The 17,156-nt window shown below is 43.7% G+C and overlaps 1 long non-coding RNA gene across 2 annotated transcripts; it reads right to left on the bottom strand.

Moving 5' to 3' along the window:
* Nucleotides 1–1,194: 1,194 nt before the first annotated feature.
* Nucleotides 1,195–16,270, bottom strand: LOC131828923 (uncharacterized). Of its 2 annotated transcripts, XR_009352612.1 has the most exons (3): nt 14,632–16,270; nt 10,642–11,203; nt 1,195–10,436 (listed from the first exon to the last, which is right to left on the bottom strand). It is a non-coding gene; the product is annotated as an uncharacterized LOC131828923 (long non-coding RNA). The 2 variants fall into 2 exon arrangements; XR_009352611.1 differs by having other exon boundaries at nt 10,642–16,270.
* Between the last annotated feature and the right edge of the window lie 886 nt (nt 16,271–17,156).

Genomic DNA, 17,156 nt, shown 5'->3' with positions numbered 1-17,156 from the left:
CACTGACTCTGGGTGGTCAGCATCACAACTGCAGGCACATTAATGTTTGCTGTATCTTTTCAGAGAATTAGCCCCTTTACTGTTATGCAATTCCCCTCTTATCCTTGGTAAGTTTCCTTGTTCTGACATTGGCTTTATTTGAAATTAATACAGCTCCCATAGGTATCTTTTGATTCGTGTTAGCATACTCTGCATTTCTCTAGTGCTTAACTTTTCATCTGTATCTGTGGGTCACCTGCTGACGACATTTAGTTGGGTATTGTTTTCTGTGGGTGTCATTAAATCTTCTCTGAGAATCTCTGTCTTTTAGTTGCTGTATTCAGACCACTAACATGTATTTTTTTAAAGATTTTATTTATTTATTTGACAGAGAGAAAGAAAGCATGAGAGGGGAGACAGTCAGAGGAAGAAGCAGACTCCCCACTGAGCAGGGAGCCGGATGTGGAATGCAGTCCTGGGACTCCAGGATCATGACCTGAGCTGAAGGCAGTTGCTTAACCAACTGAGCACCCAGGCACCCTAGACCACTAACATTTAAACTGATCATTGATATAGTCGGAGTAATAACTACCATATTTGTAACTCTTTTTTATTCATTGCCCTTCTTTTCTTTATTTCTCTTCTACTCTTTTTTTGTCTTCTCTGGTTTTAATTGAGCATTTTATATGATTCCATTTTTCTCTCCTGTCTTGACATATTGATTATACTTCTTTATAATGATTTTTTCTTAATGGTTGCCCTGCAGTTAGCAATATACATTTTCAGGGAAAACAAGTCCACTTTCAAATAACACCATACTGCTTCATAGTAGTATAAGTACCTTGAAACAGTATATTCCCAATTCTGTTCTCTTGTCCCCTTTAATATCATGGTCATGTATTTCAGTTGTCCATAAGCTATAATTGCCCAGTACACTGTTGCTATCATTTTGAAGAAAGTATTATCTGTTAGATCAATTAAGAATTGGGAAAAATGGGCTGGGTGCCAGAGTCAGTTGAGTATCCAGCTCTTGATTTTGGCTCAGGTCATGACTTCAGGGTCCTGATCTCAGGGTCATGAGATTGAGACCCAAGTCGGACTCTGCGCTCAGTGGGGAGTCTGCTTGAGATTCTCCCTCTCCCACTCCCATTTGTGCACTCTCTCTCTCTCTAAAATAAATAAATAAAATCTTAAAAAAAGAGAGAAGAAGAAATATTTCATTTTACAGTTATTTATTCCTTTTCTCATGCTCCTTTCTTCAGGTAGGTCTGATTTTTCTCACATAGATTATTTTCCTTCTGTCTGAAGAATTTTAACATTTCTTGCAAGGCAACATATTTCCTCAATTTTTCTCTGAGGAAGTCTTTATTTGTCCTTCACCTTTGAAGAATAATTTCACTGATAATTTCTAGGCTGATGGTTTTGTGTTTGTTTTTGTTTTTCAACAATTAAAGTATTTCACTCTAATCTTTTCTTACTTGTATGGTTTCTGGAGAGAAGTCTGATGTACTTCCTATCCTTATTCCTCTGTTGGTAAGTTGCTCTTTCTTTTCTGGCTTCTTTCAAGATTTTCTCTTGATCTTTGATTTTCTGTAGTTTAAATGTGATATACTTGGTTTAGCTTTTCCTGGTATTTAGCCTGCTTGGTGTTCTCTGAGCTTTCTGGATTTGTGGTTTGGTATCTGCCATTAATTTGGAACGTTCTCAGCCATTATTACCATCCAAACAGCTCTGTCCTTTTCTCCCTCCTTTCTCCTAATATTCCCATTATATGCATGTTATACATTTTGCAAAAACTCCATAGTTCTTATACTTGGTTCCATAGTTTTTTTTCACCTTGCATTTCAGTTTTTGTAGTTTTTATTGATGTGTCTCAAAATTCCCTGATTCTTTCCCTGGCTGTGTCCAATCTGCTGATAAGCCCACCAAAGACATTCTTCCTCTATTTTACAGAGTTTTTGATTCCCAGCATTTCCTTTTGCTTCTTAGAGTTTCAGTATCTCTGTTTACATTACTCATCTGTTCTTTTATGTTGCCCACTTTCCCACTAAAGCCCTTAACATATTAATCATAGTTATTTTAATTCTAAATTCTCTGCCATGTCTATGTCTGGTTCTGATGCTTATTTTATTTCTTCTGACTATTAGGGATGGGTTTTTGTTTTTGTTTTTGCTTTTTTTTTTCTTTTAGCTCACCTTATCATTTTTTTTTTTTTGCTGAAAACCAGACATGATGTATTGCATGAAAAGAGCTCAATTAGATAGGCCTTCAGTGTGAAGTTATATGTTTATCTGACTAAGAGCTAGGTAGTGTTTATTGTTTGCTGTAGCTGTGGTTTTAAAAACTAAAATGCCTCCTAGTGTCCTTGTTTTTGTCTCCCTTGTTGTTTTGGGTTTTCCTAGACACTTTAAATAGGGTCTGAGGCCTGCAATTCTTGTAGCTGTAATCCTCTGTTATGGTAAAAGAGCTGGATTGATGTGGTAATAAGTGTGGGGGGAGGGGGATTTTTCTATCATCCTATAATTAGATTTTAGGTTTTTAGTAAACCTGAGTTGGGTATTTTCCCTTTCCCCAGGGTGGTTAGGCTTCAGTAAAACCACAGTAGATTAGACACTGTAAGTTAGTTTCCCTTGAGGGCAGGTCTTGTTAAGGGGAAGAGTGAGCTCTGGGTGTATTTCAGAATGGTTATTTTCCCCTCCCCCTGTCAGAAGCATGAGGGGATTTTTCTTCAATCTTCACTTTCAGAACTTGGGAGAACATCTTCACTTTCAGAACTTGGGAGAACTCACAGAGACAAAACTCACAAAGGTAGGGAGTCCTCCCTCAAACTGGACCCTCTCAGAGTTTCAGACTTCCAGGCTAATCCACACCGAATCCTCAGCAACTTGCTAGTTATAGTTTAGAATATTTCTACCAATACTGGCTGCAGTGAAGGGTTTCTGGTCCATGGAAGCTATGCTTCTCTTCACTCACTCATCTGTCTGTCCAGTTTTCGGAGGAGCATTTTCCTCTGTGACCCCAATTCTCTGCTGGATCTAAGAAGAGATGTTGATTTTCAGTGGGTTCAGCTTTTATTCTTGTCACAAAGGCACAAGGGACAAATCCAAGCTCTTTACCTGTTGGACTAAAAACCAGAATGTCACCAGGTCTGTTTTTAAAACCTAAATTAACATATTGAGGCACCGTATGTCCATAGCAGCAGGAAGTAGTACGTCTTTTTGTTGGAACCTCCTGGCTGTATTGCCCAAGATACCAGTGTTTAGTCTAGTTAGTTGAGCTTTGAGATATTCCACAGAGATGAACTGCAAAATCTGGCCAGTCCACTAACAAATTCGCCTTTTTATCCCATATCACTGCAATGATGATCTTAGACTATCATCTTTGAAAAGATGTGGCTCTCCCAGCCCAATGTTGCCACCTCCTCCCATAATGTTACCTTGTAGCTGAGACTATAGGAGATGTTTGAGGGTGATTTTAGGATCTTAGTATTATGCATGTGTATGTGTATGCTACTTTTGGACTCCTGAGGTTATAACTGTCCCACTCACACATTCAGCCAATGTCCCAAAGTGAACCCACGGTGCCAAGGTAGATCATTTAATTGTGGCATCTACAAACCTATGCTACCTTGTCTTCATGGTGAATTTCCTCCCACTTAAACTTCCTTTCCTGTAAGGAGGCTTCACTCAGATCCAATAAACTGAGACCCCATCTCAGTTTATCAGATCTTCAAAAGGGAAGTGTTTAGGTCTAGGTCCACCTGGTTCATACACTCATAATCCAGAGACTAGTCCAGAGGGAGAGGTTTGGTTAAGGCACCTGAGGATCTACAGAGGACTGCCCTGAGGGTGTAACTATGTGGCCTGCACTTGCTTAGAGCTAAAAGCATCTGGGAATTTATATCTAGTATCCTCCCCTACCTGCCCTTCACTAAGGTCCTGCCATGCCCTTCACCAGGCCCCTTGCCTCAGGTTGGAGGTGAAATGAAATTAATATTCCAGGTTTCCTCCTAGGGATCAGGGTGAAGCTACTTCATATCCTTTCTTGGGAAACCTCATTTCCTTGTCTAGCTTCTGCCCCATCCTCACCCAGTTCCTTTGGAAGCACTTACCTAATCAACCACTTCCTCATGGCTCTCATCTCAGAGTCTGTCCCTGGGGAACTCAACTTAGGACACCACCCAAAGTATTCAAGATGGTGAAGACCTTCTGGTCTTACATTTTCACAGCCAAAAGGGTTCTTCCCTTGATCTACTTCAAAATGATCTGCCTCCCCCAAGTGAAGAGGGTGACACCATTCAATTGGCCGCTGCTCATACAAATAGAGGAGGTTTTCTATACTTACCCAACAAAATTCTTTGCCTTTGGTTGTTTCTAATCTTTTTACTTAATATCTTACTTGTGACTATCCCTTAGTGGTCTTCAAAGATCAGGGCCCACAGTAGCCAAATAATTCCTCTAATTGATCACATTCAAGTTTTCTTGAATATTTACTCTGAAATCAAGAATTTCTGACTCCTCCTTTTCCTCTCCCTCTTTTTCTCTCCCAGGGACTTCATTCAGGCAAAAGGGCCACCCACATATCTCCCCACTTGCCCAGTCAAAACCTATTCATGAGAAATGATTAGTGGCTGAAATGCCCAGGCTACTTCTTTTCTCTTAGTAAGGGGATGCGGAGGGAAGACTCAGAGTGTTTAAAATATATTCTTTCCATGCGCAATAAAAAGCTTTGGATGTTACTAAAGATATTTCAGGGGTCAGACAGTAAGTATGAGAAGAAATTTGGAAAATGGGGCCCTTATAAGCACTTCCTGGTGTCTGTCCCTGGTGACTGTCCATTGTTTGTAGGCAATTCCTTACTTACAGAATTTTTTGGTTAATCACAGTAACCAGAGGAGTAGCTCCCTCTGGATGGACCTCCCTCTGCCTCCATCTCTGTACCTCACCTGGTGCTGGTAAGAGCTCAGAATCAGGTCACTTTGGCTCCAGTCCAGGTACCCTGACAACCAGGGACGGTCTACACAATGTGGTAGACAGGCAGCGAGTTCAGGAGAAGAGACTTGGTTCAAATCCTGGTTTTGCACTTGCCAGCTGTGTGACCTTAAGAAAGTCACTTAACCTGCTTGTGGCTCCATTTCCCTGGATATTAAGTGAAGAAAATAATGTTGACTCCCACGAGCTGTTATAAAACAGAGGTCCTCACATACAACGACTGACACCAAGGAAACACCAGAGGAGTATCAATCCCTCCACTCCCTCTGTAATGCAAGCTTCGGTAAATGACATTGGGTTTATTTGAGTCCTTTTTCTGCTTCCCTGGTTCAGAAATTAACCCTCTAATTAATTCTCCAAATTAATGTTCCAGAACATCAAAATTAGAAGGCACTTTTCTTTCACCTTATTCAACCCATCCATTTTGCAGGGGATGAAACTGAGGCCTGCGGGGTTTGGGGGCTTTGTTTAAAAGGCTGCTGTTTCTTCTCTGTTGCTCTTCGCCCTGCACCTCATTAATTATCACCCCTTTGAAGTCTGTGTTTACAAATCCCGGCTAATGTTTAGTTGTTTGCATCTCTAGCATTATTTTGTGAGGTATTGCCACATGGGGTTATTTTAGGTCTTTGACAGTGGTCTCCCGAAAGGGCAGTGCGGTGGATTCCTCACAGCTCTCCAGAAGCGCCAGGCTGGGGCATGGCCACTAGCCCGGGGACGCAGATAGATGCTTCATTCCCAAGAGAGGGCTCTTCTCTCTGGACACATTTGTCTGCTGGCAGAGAGGCATTTTTCCATGGCCACGGAGGCGAGACTCTCCCAGAGGATGGAGCAGTACCGTCGGCTTCCTGGCCTTTCATGGGTGGCTTTGCCAAGACAGCTGTGCTCTGGAGGCAGGAGGGGGCAACCTTCTTCTGTCCCTACCCCAGGGCCTGTTGGAGATCCAGGGATTCAGAGGACCCCCAGAACGTCATCGCCAGCCAGTTTGCCCTTTCCCGAAGAGTCGCCCCAACAGTGCCCTTGTGAGCAGGAAAGTTACGAAAACAGCCCAGTGAGCAGGGTCGGGAGGGCCCAGCAGCTTCCAAAAGTGTCCTCACCATGTGGAATACAGTAAATTTTACCAGAGGGAACAAACAGAGGTGACTGAAACACCCCCTGGGCTTTGTCAGACTTCAGCGCCCCGCACCATACCGCTTTTTTCCCACCGGCTCTGGGACAACCTCAAGAGAAGACCTCAAATTCTGAATGTTGACAGGCAGGTCAGCAGACACATCTGATTCTGGCTGTGTGGGAGCAGGGGGCGTGGGATAGGGGCGTGGGGAGGAGCAGAGAACCAAGTTTGTGCAAGCTCCCAAGATGATACTGAGGAACTGCCCCTGCCCCCAGGTTGCCAGATTTAACAAATGAAAACACAGGGCGCCCAGCGAAATGGGACTCTCAGACAAGCACAATGAGCGCCTTTTAGCGCTCCTCTGTCCCGTGTCATATTGGGTTCGTCCTTCTACTAGAAAAATGCATTTGTCTGAAATTCAGACCTAACTGGGCATCATGTGTTTGGCAACTCTGCCACCCTTCCCGCCCTCAAACAGCAAAGTGACCTTTTCAAATACCATTTTTAAAAAGCATACATTCACTGTTAAAAATGCAGAGAAACATGACAAATAAAATCAAAACCAGTCATAATTTTACCACCCAGATTTGTTAACCCATGCTCACACGTTAACATTTGGGTCTATCCCACATGTACAGCTGAATGTGTGATTTATTGTCAGTCATATCCTTATAAAGTCAGATTATACCAAACATCCAAATATTCGGTTTTTATTATGCTTTTCCCCTATAACATTACATGTATAATGTGTATGTGTGTGTGTGTGTGCATATAAAACACTTTATTTTAAATATCACTCTCTCTATATATGCTTACTACTCTGTATTTCCCCATCTTTAAATATCATCCATTAGCAGATCTTTTATTGGCTGAAAAGTGCTCACTGTCATTCCCAGCCTGCGGGGGGTGAGAGGAGCAGAGCTTCTCAGAACCTGCCCCCCCATTTTGCAGATAGTAGCTAGCCGTCCAAAGCTTGATGCGCCAACACCTTGAACTGTGCCAGCCCCCTAGGAGGGATTCCAGAAATGCTTATCGATCAAGCGAATAAATAAATGAATGAAGCCCTTTTGGCCATGGGTGCACCCTTGGTCCAAACGCAACCCCCACAGTGCCACGTAGAGACTTCTGTGGAACAGAAGAAGAGGGTTTAGACTTCAGCCAGCAACAGACAAGCCAGAGCTCAGCCTTGTGGCCTCTGGTGCTGAACCCTGGCAAAGTCCTGATTTTTCTTTAAATTTTATGGTCGGTGGCCACTTGCAGGTTCTGCGGGTGCAGAAATGAACAGGATAGAGACTTACATTCATATGAAATTGTATTCGTGTATACAGTGGTGGTGGGGAGACAGACAACAAAAGAGTAAATAGATAAACATAATAATTTCGTATAGTGATGAATGAGAATGAAAACTTGTAGCCACACAGCTTACTGTTCATGCTAATGCAATTAAACTATTTGGCACTCAGCATTCACATGACTGCAATGTTCTGGAAAATTCCAGCCCCAAAAAGACAAAGCTGCAAACCGTGTTACTCTGTTTGTGTTGGGAACTTGCTGAAAACCCATTTATCAGAACGGCAGATCAGGGTAGTGGCCCCCTTCCCTGAACAAGCCAACTGGGCTGCATATTCATCAAGGTCCCCTCCAAAGCCCACAGCTCACTGTGTTAGTCCTTGACTATTATGTCATACGTTTGCACAGCTCTAATCGGGACTCCCCATTGAAAGATCCGTCTTACGCTAGACCCTCCAAATCCTATCAATATTCCACTCTTGACCTCTTCCTTCTGAGAAGCTTCTATGATTCCATCAAAGTGATAGCATCTCTTAGGGCACAAAAGCAATAAATTTGGCTTGGTGCAATCAGCAGGCTATTGCAGTAGTCTGTGTGGGAACCTGGACTCAACATGAGTGGTAGAAAGGAAAAGAAAGCAGGGTCATTCAATCCATAGTGGTGGAGGAGGGGCCGTCAGCAGTGGTTCTCTCATGGGGAGATGAGCCTCTCAAATGAGAACATTTGAGCTGAGACTTGAAGGAAGAGATGGATCTGGCCTTCCCATATCCTGGACGCAAACCGTCTAAGCACTGGGAACAATAAGAAGGAGGAAGGTTGACAGCGGAGTCAAGGAGGTCAGCAGGTGGGGGATAGAAGGATGCCAGATGAGGAGGCTTATTACAGGTCCGGTGAGTAGGACCTTATGCTAGGGTGACTTTAAAAACTGGCGGGTTTAGGAGCGCCTGGATGGCTCAGTGGGTTAAAGCCTCTGCTTTCGGCTTAGGTCATGATCCCAGGGTCCTGAGATCGAGCCCCACCTTGGGCTCTCTGCTCATCAGGGAGCCTGCTTCCTCCTCTCTCTCTCTCTCTCTCTGCCTTTGCCTCTGTGCCTACTTGTGATCTCTGTCTGTCAAATAAATAAATTAAAAAATCTTAAACAAAACAAACTGGCGGGTTTAAGCAGGAAACCTGCCTTCCTGCATCCATTTGTCTGGTCAATGAATATAACTTCAAATCCTTCCCTTGCCTGGCATTGTTGGGTACCAACCGCGCTGGAGATTTAGTGTTCTAGAGAAAAGACAGATACAAATAGCCAGGATGCAGGAAACCAATTCCCAGGCACCTGGGTGGCTCAGTCCTTAAGTATCTGCCTTCCGCTCAGGTCGCGGTCCCACGGTCCTGGGATCAAGCCCCGCATGAGGCTTCCTGCTCGGCGGCAAGCATGCTTTGCCCTCTCCCATGCCCGTGCTTTTATTTTCTCTCTTTCCGTCAAATAAATAAATAAATAAATAAAATCTTTTAAAAAAAGAAAAAAGAAAACCAACAGTCTCACTATGGTCAGTAAACAAGGCCTATAAACACAGAAGCAGAGGAGGGGGCCTTCCTTGGTGCAGTTCTGGCTCCCATATCCCTAGGTTTGCCTGGTGGCAATGTCCAGGCCCCAGGGTACATGGGGACCTGCACCAAACCCAGGCCTGGGACTCCCCGGGATTTTTATCTACGTACCTCAGGACCCAGCACAGTACCTGGCCTCTAGTAGGTGCTCCACAAATGTTAGAATTGATGGTCTGCTTTTTAGGTATTTCTATTTCATCTAACTCAAAAACTGCTTCTGAAATTCGCATAGAACTACATGTATTAGTAAAACAAGAAAAAAAGGGGCGGCTGGGTGCCTCCGTTGTTAAGCGTCTGTCTTCAGCTCGGGTTAATATTCCAGGGTCCTGGGATCAAGTCCCACATCAGGCTCCCTGGTCAGCAGGGAGTCTGCTTCTCCCTCTGACCCTTCCCCACACCTCGTGCTCTCCCTCTCTCTCACTCTCTCTAAAACAAATGAATAAAACTTCTCTCAAAAAGTGAAAAAAAATGAGGCAATCAGAAGAAGAAAATGCAAAGGTAAGGGAAGCGAGATAAAATTAGGGTTAAAGGGAATGCTTAAAACCCCGCATGAGTGGTTTTGAATGGAACTACTTCCAGCAGCCAGTGAAGAGAGCGCAAAGTTCAGCTGCCAGATTCACAGAAACAAACTAAAGGACAATAACAAGAAGCCAGGGGCTCAGGAAAGGCCCAGCTCTTTCTAGCACTGAGTCAAGGAAATTTTTTCTATGAGTCTTCATAAAGAGATTCTCTGTGAGATAGTACATAACAATGCCCCTAAGACAACACAGTCCTGAGTTTCAAAGAGCTGTTTCTTGAAACACCTGCAGGGAGCGTGACGGAGGCATACCTGAACAAAATCCCATCCAGGAGCCTCAGGGAGGAATTCTGAGCTGCCAGTTAGTGGCGACAACCATGTAGGACAGCAGAGGGGCTGGGGGAGGCTGGGGAGCAATGGAAGGTGAAGCTGGCCGGGCCCCCATAGTGTCAGAGTTTGGCGCAGGCAGGCGTGTGCCTGCATCCTACACACCTCTGGAGACGAAACACTCAGAATGCAGGGGACACCGTCCCTTTACACCCTTTGTGCAGCAAGTTCTGCCCCCCCAGACCAAAACGAGGGGGAGGGAAGCCTCCAGAGAGGAGGGATTGGTCATGAGGGGCGACTCTTCTTCAAGTGCAAGAGTAAACACCTCATATTTCAACTCTCTGAAGAAACCATCTCCTGGAAGACACTCTCCCAGAAATGTGTGTAGCTTGCGGTGGGGTCGTCCAGGGCCTGCTGGCGACTCCATGGGGGCCCCCCATTTCCTGGGCCATAAAAACGTGCCCCTGACTGACGGCAGACATACGAGGTGCCGGGTTAAGGAATGGTTTGCTCTGGCTGTGTGTTTGTGGCCCCGTCTACTGCTGCCCTGGAATTAGCGAGGGCAGACACCTCCCCGGCTGTGGTGTCAAGTGCAGCCTCCCAATCGCTCCTTCCTGGGGGAGAATGCCTGGTTTGGAAAAGAAAAAATCATGGTGAAATGAAAACAGAAATTAACATCTCTTTTTTAAATGGTGTCATTTTGGAATGATTGTAAACACAGTTTAAAGTCATTGGATTTCCTACCCAGATCTGTGTGCGCAGACATAACCAGTGCTGTGCTCTGATGCTATCGAGGAGGGAAAAGGCTTTATCTCTTTGTGAGTGTATCTTACCTTGCTGGATCCTGATAACGCTTGCAGATGGGAAAATGGAGGCTCGGTGAAGGTTAAATGACTTCTCCAAGGCCACACGAGATGGGTTCTAAATCTTGTCTCCTACTTCCTTGCTGTGAGCTGTTTCCATGAGATGATGTTCCTGGGGGATCAGGCTCTGTGTCTGACACTAGGAATAGGAGCCCAATAAGCACTCATTCCCAACCTGTTCCTGCCCTCTTCTCCATTTTTCTACTAAAGAGATGCTCCCACATTGAGGGCTCCGAGGGCAGCTGCTTCCCATAGTCTTAACCTACGATTTCCACTTGGTCCATGTATCTGCTTTGCCACGAGTCCCAAGTGGAAGTGGCTGAAACACAGGAGCTTCATGAAATGCCTCAGAAGCCAGCAAGGGTTGTGGAAGGTGGAACGTTGTCGAGCCTCCAGTCTACAAGGTTGGCATGAAAATCCCCTCCTGCCCCTGTGCCCCAGCCCTGTCACCATGTCTCTCTTCTTCACACAGAGTTACGAGGGTTTTGTGAGATGCTCACATCTGAACCATCGACACCACAGGCTGCACATTCTGGTGATGAATAGGAGGCAAGAAAGACACCCATAAATTCTCAGGCAATGAGGTCAAGAAAATAAATCCTTTGGATGACAATGAGGAGGTGGTGGAATTTATCAGTACAATTATTGCGCTAGATTTGTACTGTGTTCGCTTAGATTGGAAAGTCAACAACCATACATAGTTTGGGATACTCTGCATGTGATCAGGCTTCTTCCATTGGGCATATAATTTAATAATTGTTTTGGGATTAGGAATACATTCTAACTTCCTATTATGTATGTATTTGTTTTAAGTGCTATTGTAGTGAGAGGGAAGGAGGAGCTGCAGGGTGCGGGTAGGGCAAAGACACTGTGCCAACAGATGCAGACCCTAAAGAGATTATGCTAGAGACATGAGCTTCTTAACGGTCCACCTGTTGAATAAACAGTCCTAGCTCAGGGAGGGTTGCCTGGTGCTACAAAGGAATATGGAAGATATATTTTAATAGTCATTTTTTAGTAACAGAAGAAGGAAATGGATAATCTGTCATGGACTCAAGGTGAACAGGAAACCGATCAACGCTCTAGGTATCAGAAATGCGACTCAGATCCTTTCACAAGATTTCAGCATCGAAGAACCATCTAGGAACCAGAACACTTTACTAATCAGATTGGGCCATTGCTTGACATTTGCCTATTTGCTGATTCTGATCCCCAAGTCCAGTTCTAGCCAGCAAATTCTCCAAATATGATTACCTCCAGTGTATGAGCTCATTTCTTTGCACTTACTCCCAAATGGTCGACATCGATTTGCGACATTAATGAAGTAAGTACCCAACTATCCTTGTTCATGAGCTATTACCTCGGTATTGATTGTAGCTTTAATTGACAATTACTTGAGTGGGCTGGGCTATAAATGGGAAAATTTATTAATTTTCCATGGTGATGCTCATTACTAAACTTCAGCGCGATTGTGTAACAAAGTACGCTCCTCACTGTGGCTAACTGAACTGGAAAATTCCAATGGCCATTTCCCAAACCTCTTTATCCTGGAAAATAAAGAATTTGGTATTGTTAAATTTGATATCAGGATTCTAGACCTCGATTCTGTGGGAAGAGAATTGGCTGTGAAAATAAATAGAATTTGGTACATTATTTTTCCTTCAGTGTTGTTTCAGAGAACGTGCGGACCCACAAGACTTCATTCTACCTCTTGCTGCCTAGAGAGACAGTGAGCTCCATATAAAATTATATTCATTTTCCTTTCTTCCTTTTTTTTTTTTTTTTTTTTAAATTAGGAGTGGGGAAGAGGCAGGTAGGCAGAAGAGATTTTTGTGGTTTTAAGAAAGAGGGGTTTCAGTTTCTAGGGGAGGTAAGTAGGGGGAAGGTAAATTGGTGAGAGACACTAATGGCAGACAAGGGTTATTTAAGCAGACCCATCTCTGTGTCATCACGAAGGAAACTTTATGCTCTGTTCTTAGGCAGAGCCATGGAATACAGAGACCTCCCCTTGAGTTTGTCAAGTCTCAAGTGCCTTCAGCTCAAAATAATCCTCATTCCAAAGTGGCATACTGGGGGGCACACGCTGGGGGGGATATCCTGATTGCCTTCAAAGGTGATTCAGAAGTGTGACTTACGATATCTGATTGAGCCAAAGCAATTGTTATAATGTGACATAAATTGATCAGAGTTGGAATTCACTTTGTTATGAGCTAATTAAGGGAGACATTCTTATAGTTTTCTGGGAGAGTGAGTAATGTAGCAGAAAGGTTTGTCCATAAGTGAGCTGCTGAATTCTCGATGTGGCTGTTCTAGAATTATAACTAGCGCATATCCACAAAAATTTCAGGAAAAATATTGGTTGGCATTCAGCAAATTCAACTTTCAATTATTTGGACAGGTGCCATTTTGATTGTTTTGTTTTGTTGACCATTAAACACTCATGAGAAGTCAGTGGTAGGAAAACTAGTTCCAAAACATCGTTCCTATTAGAAACGACGTTCTGAAACAGAAAAATTAATGAGATGAGTTTACTTTGAGTGCCGTCAACTTTGCCTTGTATGAAAGGCTATGTAGTATCGGGGGAAATGCCGTTCGCTAGGAATCAAAATTCTTACAGCTTCATACCTCTGGATCTCATTATAAAATGAAAGGTTTGGCCCATATAACCCCTAAGGGGCTTTCTATGCTCTTCAATCCCACAGTTTTGGTCTTGAAACATTGAGTCGTGTGAGGGTAAGATCATGGAAAGGGTATCGCCCTGGAAGGCCAGAACACTGCTTTGAGCTGTCCTTTCCCCAGCCAGCTGTGTGCTCTTCGAGAAGTCACGTCACCTTCCTGGGTCCCATCTTCCTCCTCTATATCATGAGGAGCTGTGGGGCCGTAGCCTGAATGATTCCTCCCCTTTTTCAGTTTCTTCAGTTAACATGGTAATCAATGGCTCCAGCTATGCTTACTTCTATGTGCAAACTTGGAAAGCCTCTAGTATCCAGTTATTTAACTAACCACAAATTCTAGTGTGAAGAGTGTTTGGTAGATGTGGTTGACATCCACACTCAGGTGACTTGAAGTGAAGGAGATTATGCTTAGTCCTGTGGACAGGCCTTGTCCAACCGACTGGAAGCTCTTAAGAGCAAAACCAGTGGTTTCCTGGAGAAGCAAAAGTTCTGTCCCAAGACTGCAACTTGAACTCCTGCCTGAGTCTTGATCTTTCCAGACTGCCCTATGGACTTCAGACTTGCTAGCCCCCACAATTGTATAAGCTGATCTCTTAAAATAAATCTCTTAGTATACACACATGTAAGTACACATTTATCTCATTGGTTTCGTTTCTCTGGGGAACCCTGACTGATACAGCTCTCTGGGTGATAGATAAATTTGGGGCCATCAAAAGAAGACGTGCTAGTATTTTTTTTACTTGCTGTGGTAGGAGGGACAGAAACACAGAGCACAGACTACCTCAGTGATTATATTCAGCCCACAAACATTTTTCTTGGGCCTGCGCAATTTATTTCTTTTGAATTGGTTGACAACATTTAAACAGAAGGAGATATCACTTAAGTGTGACTTTTTCTTTCTCTTAAATAATTGGAGATCGGGCCACCTGAGGCCTGTATTTCTTCGAGGGAATAATCAGCTTGAACTAAATCCTCAAACTGGGTTACTTGTCACCCTGGGGATACGCAAAAGTTTTCCAAGGAATATCACATTTCCAGACACTCAACTTCCCGTATGTTCTCATTTCTAAGGCTGATCTGCTTGGCAACCGGCTTGCCTTCCGAGCCCTCACATTTGTCCTCTCCCTCTCAGGTCCCCTTTACAACCACCCTTCTCCCACCTCACAAACTGACTAGATGTGGGAATAATGCTGTCCAGCTATACTTTCCACAAAGCACTTGCTGCCCATGGCGACTTGAAAGATGACCCCCAAAACGTACTTTGAATAAAACCTCAGAATGTTACCTTATATGGAATAAAGGTCTTTGTAGATTATGATTTCCTGGATTACAGTAGATCGTCCATCCAATGACAGACGTCCTCATGAGAAGCTGAAAAGCAGAAAACAGCCACATAGATACAGAGGGGGAGGCCATGTCAAGACAGAGGCAGAGAGCAGAGGGATGGGTCTACAAGCCGAGAGGCACCAAGGGGTGCTGGGAGCCAGCAGGAGCTGCGAGACAGGCATGGAACAATTCTCCCCAGAGCTTCCAGAAGGACCCACCTCTGCTGACAGCTTGATTTCGGACTTCTGGCCTTCAGAACTATGAGAGAATACATTTCTTTGACTTGAAGCCACCAAGTTTGAGGTATATGCTGGTGGCAGACCTAGAAAAAGGAATCTACTCCTCTCTGTGGCCCTTTCAGGGCTGACCTCCGCTGCAGGGGGCCATCCTGAATGCAGCCACAGCCTTCCCAGGCTGGCCCACATCTGGCGACAGGGTGTGTGGGGTACCTGTCTCCTAGACAGCTCTGACAGGCAGCATTCTCTTCAAAGCTGCCTCCTGGGGAGCCTTCACCAATCTCCTCTCATCCAGGCTTGTTTCCTCTTCCTCCTTTGCACATGTATGGATCCTGAGAAAACAACCCTCTCCCCACTTCTGTCTCAGCATCTGCTTCCAGGGAACTCAACCTCCGATGCAAAAGAAATGCACCCCTTTGGCCCTTCTCAGGTCTTACTACGGTGCATTGCCTCAGGTGTTACCACTCTCCGGACGACCATCAGACAGTTTGAAATATCGATGTTGATGTTGCTATAACAAGAAAGTTTCTAGTCCCATTTCTCATTTATGTAAACCAGTTTTCTCAGTTTTTGTATCTGTCAACTCCAAACACAGGAACAGGTTTGGTGCGGAACCCTACCTTTTCCTCGGTAATATTCACCCATGCATACGTGAACTAATTGGAAGAAATAACACCCCATCTATCTCATACAGGTAGGCATTTTAAATAAAATTTTTAATTTTATGTTTAATAATGATTCATAAAAATTTACAAGTATATTTAGATTATCTTAATCAATTTTCCCAGAAGAAAAGTATTTTAACACCTAGGGCCTTATGGTAACAGGAAATTAACTTTTATTTTGTATTTTTATTTATGTTGCAGAGAAGCATGGAAGTATGATGAACAAAACACTTTAAATCAAACATTATGGTTGAATAAAATTTTGTGGGGGAAGAGTAATTAAAATAAGAGTCCAGGGAGGAAAAGGAAGTAAAATTTGTCTTTAAAGAACTTGTTTGTGTATTCTTTGAATGGTTGTTGGTGTTTATCAAATTGGTATGGGATCTAAACTCTCTTGGAGTGATATAAATTATTTTAAAGTGTTACCCTTTACAGTACTCTACTAACTATCTTTTAAGAAATATCCATTAAGCATATGACTAAAAAATTTAGGTGTTAACCTAACAGTCTGATAAGGGGTACATAAGGGGTCCAAAAACTGGGGCCAAGTTCATGACAACCATTGATTTGCTCTGCCTGAAAGGCAGTTTGGTCTCTGACTCCTTCCTTCGCTAAAGAGCAGAGCACCTCGTTTCACAGCCTGTCTTAATCCCCAAGGGCAGTTTCTGGGAGCATCACCCCCCCTCCCTGTCCAGATTGCTGACCCTCCCTGTCCAGATTGCTGATGAACTGACGTATCTGCCAGGAAGGAAGAGGCTGAGATACAGAGGAAGGGTAGCTTTTCCTAATTCTCGCAAAAACGCTTTAAAGCTGGGGGCTACTGAGAAGAAATCTCTGATGGGCAACAGAGGCTGAATTACAAAGTCCCCCAAAGAAATCTAAGACAAGCTTCTCCTTCCAGGCTCTCTGCCCAAACCCCTCACCCTGAGCTTCCTTTTTTTCCCTTCTCTACATAGATTCCATTCCAGGCAGAGGCGAATAAGACATCTGAGGAAAATGGATTCACTTGGCACCACTGCTAAGAACCACAACTATAATAATGACTGCCATTTATTGGTGGTTACCATGTGTCAGGTGGAAAAATGAATGACCTTAATAGCTGACATCGGATTCACTGCAGGAAGGGAACTGCCTTTTGAGAATCTCTTCAACAACACTTTTAGGAACTGATTACAAAAGCCATCCAGAGGATGCACAGGACAGCAAGAAAATTTGGGGGAAAATGTTATAACAAATAAGAGTAGCCAACAACTATATAAATGCTAATTATATGCAAGACACTGCTCAACATATTTTACATGTAGGAATTCATGAAATCCAAGGCACCTGAACAGCTCAGTCAGTTAAGTGCCTCTTGATCTTGACCCAGGTCATGATCTCAGAGTTGTGAGATCGAGACCCAGGGCTCTGCACTGAGCATGGAGCCTGCTTAAAATTCTCTCTTGTCCCTTTCCTGAGTCCCTCCATGCCCCACCCACCTCACGCATAAGTGTGCATGCTCTCTAAAAAAAAAAAAAATTAAAAAAAAATAATAAATAAATCATGGAATCCTCATAATCATCATGTTATTATTCTCATTTCTA

The sequence above is a fragment of the Mustela lutreola genome, chromosome 4 (genome assembly GCF_030435805.1).
Source record: "Mustela lutreola isolate mMusLut2 chromosome 4, mMusLut2.pri, whole genome shotgun sequence".
Classification (NCBI taxonomy): Eukaryota; Metazoa; Chordata; class Mammalia; order Carnivora; family Mustelidae; genus Mustela; species Mustela lutreola.
This window is presented reverse-complemented; position numbering and strand designations above follow the sequence as displayed.